This window comes from Sus scrofa, chromosome 3 (assembly GCF_000003025.6).
Source record: "Sus scrofa isolate TJ Tabasco breed Duroc chromosome 3, Sscrofa11.1, whole genome shotgun sequence".
NCBI lineage: Eukaryota > Metazoa > Chordata > Mammalia > Artiodactyla > Suidae > Sus > Sus scrofa.
In genome coordinates this window covers 47,833,979-47,838,670 of record NC_010445.4, presented here as the reverse complement: position 1 = coordinate 47,838,670, position 4,692 = coordinate 47,833,979, and positions in this window count along the sequence as shown.

Here is a 4,692-nt window from a genome sequence, read left to right as displayed (position 1 = left end):
TAAATCTCAGTCACAGAAAATACCTATGGATTCCTCTCTTACAAAGCTCTGCTATGTCCTTTTGAAAAATATTTAAAGTGCTATGAGGAAGAATTAATAATGGTTTAATTCTTAAACACTTCCAGGTGTCCAATCTTTTTTTTTTTTTTTCTTTTTTGGCTTGATGGAGTTAGAGCCCTCCTGGAGGCATCTGGTAATCTGCTTTCTTCTCTTAAGAGGTTTACCTTTAGCTGGAAACTCACCATCTACACCCCTTCTCTCTCTCTCTTCCTAGGTTGTTGACCTGGGGGACAGGCTTGGAAAACCATGGCCTTTAGGCCAGACCCAGTGTGTGGTGGGGTGGGGACTGTGAAGGCCGTTGTGTTTTCAAAAGATTGTTCCAAGGACAACAGCACAGGGAATGTGACCAGCAGAGCCCGAAACACTCAACGTTCCGTCTCTTACAGAAGGCGGTCCTGAGCCCTGGTCCAGGGGGAGCCCCGGCCAGGCCCCACGCCTGTGCTCAGCATTTCCAGCCCTGCTCTGTTGGGGGGGGGGTGTTGGGAGGGATGAGGGAGGAAGGCAAGGAAAGAGATCCAAGCCCAGCTTTTTTTTTTTTTTTTTTTCCATTTTTGGCTGAAATGGAGTGCCCAGGCCAGGGATTAGCTCTGAGCTGCAGTCATGACCTGAGCCACAGCTGTGGCAGTGCCAGATCCTTAACCCAGTGTGCCCAGCCAGGGATCAAACCTGCAACCCAGCACTCCCAAGATGCCACAGATCCTGCTGTGCCACAGAGGGAACTCCCCAAGCCCATCTTAACGGAATTTGGTTTTCCCAACAAACACCAAGCCAGCTGCACAGAGTTCAAGGCCAGCAGCCAGCTCTGTCCCAGGGCACAGAGGGCGCAGCTCCCCCCCGCCCCCCCTTTCTTCCATAGCCCCACCCCTACCCTGGCCTCCCTACACACTTGGGCTCCCTCGGGAAGAAGAGCAGAGTTCTGAGGGGCTCCTTATGTCAAGGGGGGCCCAGTGTGGGCTCAGGGGCTGCAGGAGTCAGGGGACAAGGGTGGGTCTGAGATAACCAGGGGGTCCTTGGTTTGTCCTTTCATGGGCTGCCACATAATTTCCAGCAGAGCTCCCGTCGTCCTAGGGCACCTGTCAACTCAGGAAGCACTGAGGAGGATGGGTGTGCTGTGGGGCCCCTCCCCTGCACTGGGGCGGCTCAGTGGTGTCCCCCCGCATCCCACTGACTCCACTCCATGAGGTGTCTCTGGATACCAGTGATTTCCAAGCCCACCTTGGCCTCCAGGCTCTGGTTCTGAACCCTCTTCACAGGAATGTCCGTCTTCACTGCTCTTGCCCTTTCGGAGACTCAGGAGCCACCCAGAACCTCCATGGGCCATGGTCACCCGTCCTCCTGGGACATGCACTCGGCCAGGTGCTGGCATTACCTTCGGGGCTGGTCCCAGGACCCTGTGGAACAGGTCTTCCCCAAGTTCCCGGATGCTGGAAAGAGAGCCCAGGGCACCAGCCACTTCCCTTAAATCGCCATCACCCCGGTGACTGTCACTGAGGGGTCATCAGTGCCTCAACCTGAAAGAAAGTGAGCCAGTTAAAGAGTGTCCATCCGTCCTCCAACCACCTGCTCAGGTGGCCCATCCAGCAGCTTGCCGTGAGGTTCGGGGTCGTCTGTGAGGACGCAGGCTCCCCCAGGGTTTGCATGTGGGAAACTCGGGCTCCCACACTCAGACCCAAAAATCAGGGGTCCTGGATGGGGTGCCCTGGAAGCCCCTGAAACAGAGATGTTCTCAGAGCACCCCACTGTCTTCCCAAAGTCTGCCAAGGAGCTCCCACTGAGGAGCATGAGCTTCCACCTGTGGGGGGTTCCCCTCTACCCCCAACTCCACCCCCCCATCTATCTCCCACCCCCACCCACCCTGTCCTCCAGAGCAGCCCTGCCCCCAACCAGCAAGAAGCTGCCACCAGTTCACCTGCTCCCAGAACTGGGGGCCGGCTGGGTTGAGCTAAGGGCCAGGGGACAAGATTGAGGAGCCAAAGGGATGTGTGCTCATCCCAGCCCAGCCTCCCCCAACCCTCTGGGTCCTAGTCCTCCCTGGGGCTGCCCTGGGGGAGGTCAGCTCCAGACTCTCATGCCCTTAGCAACCCACCCCCACCCCAGGCATCCTTCTTCTGAGCTAGAAGCCCAGGCCAGAGGAAGGAAGCATAGGACTGGGAGACAGGTCTCCATAGTTTTGGTGAGGAAGAGCCCTTCCAGAACCCCACACCAGGCTCCCAGCCCATTGTGACTGAGAGCTTCATGCATCAGGGAGCTGGGGGCCAGGGGAGGGGGACATGGGGTGGGGGGGCTGTGAGGGTGAGATCAGCAGCAGCAGGCTTTGCCCCTAGCCCCACCCCCTCCTGCTCCCTGATTCAGGGCTTCTCAGGGGGACCACCTGCTCCTGGAACTCAGCATCCTTCTCCCTGTGGGCAGAGGAGAGAAGCCCAGCTGGTGGGTGTTCCAGCTCAGGCTCAAGTCCTCTCCTGAGCAGGGGGGCCACAGACTTAGGGTTAGGTCTGGGATGTGGGTAGGAAACACAGCAGCCCAGTAGGACCCTGTGCGACCAGGAGGGAAACTCACCACCCAGGGGACAGGAAGGGAGCAGACAGGAGCCCTCAGGGGAAACACATGAACCCCGAAGTCCCTATGAGATGGCAAAATCCCCCAACACACCAGCTTCACTCCCATCAAAGAGATGAAATACTGCTTTATTTTCTGGATGTCTTAAATGGGTCTTAATTTCTGAGAGAAAGGGAAAAATGAAAGCACTTGTGCTTTTCTACCTCACATGAATTTTATCATGAAAACTTTCATTGTAATAGAGCGGTGGGGGGGGTTGTTTTCCAGTGTATTTGGTCCTGTGGCCATATCTAAATGCTTGAACACCCTAGGAATTCCCTCTGAGGTTTGCCTAGCCCATCAACACCCAGCAGGATGCTTTGTTTTCCAAAGATTTTCCTTTACAAGCAGCCTTTGGGCATTCCGGCTGTTATGCAATTATGTCCACAAAGACCTAAACCGGAAAAAAAAAAAGATACTCTGAAATCATAAAGCAACATAAACACAAAGCTTCACACAGGAAGCCTGTTAATTAAATTGAGCTTCACTAAAATTAAAAATGTTTGTGCTTCAGAGGAGCCTATCAATAAATAAAGTGAAAAGACAACCCACAGAAAGGAGAAAATATTGGCAAATCATATCTCTGACAAGGGATATGTGTCTGGAATAGATAAGGAACTCTTACTACTCAATAATAAAAGACAAATAGCCCACCATAAAAAACAGGCAAACTTACACCAATCCATCACACCTTTTGAGCCATGGAAAGGAAAAAAATGTAAAATACCGAAGGTAAAAGGAAGGAAAAGAGGAAGCATAAAATCTAGATCTTCCTAAATCAGAAAAAGGGCCAAGGGAACCCAGCAGAAGGGGGGCAGCTGAGTTGGGAAGAGAGTGCCCAGCTCACGGAAGCATTTTTTTAGGGCTGCACCTTCAACGTATGGAAGTTCCCAGGCTAGGGGTCGAATCAGAGCAGCCGGCCTACACCACAGATTTTGGCAAAAGCAAGGAAGTCCACAGAGAAGGGTTGTGGTTGAAACAAGAGGGATAAAAACCCCAGCAAGAGCCGGGAATGGTTCCAGGGGAAGAAGCAAGCAGGATAAATAAACACCAGGGCTTAAAAAAAAAATTTTTTTTGGATGTTTAGGGCACATGGAAGTACTTAGGCTAGGGGTCAAATTAGAGCTGCAGATGCCAGCCTACACCACAACCCAGATCCCAGCTGCATCTTCAACCTACACCACAACTTGTTGGCAATGCGAGATCCTTAACCCACTGAGCAAGGCCAGGGATAAAACCCACAACCTCATGGATACAAGTCAGGTTCTTAATCCACAAAGCCACAACAGGAACTCCTTGAGTTTTAATTTAAAGAAAGTTACAAAGAGTTTCAATTGTGATTCAGTGGGTTAAGAACTGGAGAGAGTGTCCGTGAGGTTTCGGGTTTGATCTCTGGCCTTGCTCGGTGGGTTAAGAATCCAGTGCTCAGAGGACAAGATGGCGGAGGAGTAGGGGGACACGCTCGCCCTCTCCCACAAACACAACAAAAAAAGCACATCTACAGAAGAAATGACTCGCACAGAACAGCAACCAATCGCTGGCAGAGGAACCTAAATTCCAATAACGGCAAGAAGTTCGTGACATTATTGGGCAGAACGGGAGAAAAGAGGAGAGTGAGAGAAGGTGAATCCGAGCGGGACGGGCGCTCCCGAAAGGGAACTGCGGAGGAGAAAGTGATCCCGCACCCTGGAAAGTCACCTACCGGGGGAAAGATCAAACGAACCGGAGGAATCTCCAGATGCAGAGAGGAGTGTAGCAGTAAGTTGGAGTACGGAAAAGCCGATCAAGAACCCAATGGACCATCTGAACTACGGGCACAGTCACCAAAAATTGAGACGCCTGGGTGGGGGCTGGGCACCGAATCCTCGGCTCCAGAGAAGAGTCCCCGGGCTGGGGGGCGGGGCAGAGCGGAAACTGCTTGGGAGGTCTAGAAACCATTTGACGGGGCAGAGACTGAGGAAGGGAGCAATACTCTAGGAGCCGGGAAGTGGAAAGCTGCATCAGAGGGAACCTGGGAGAAGAGCCTGGTCTGCGCCC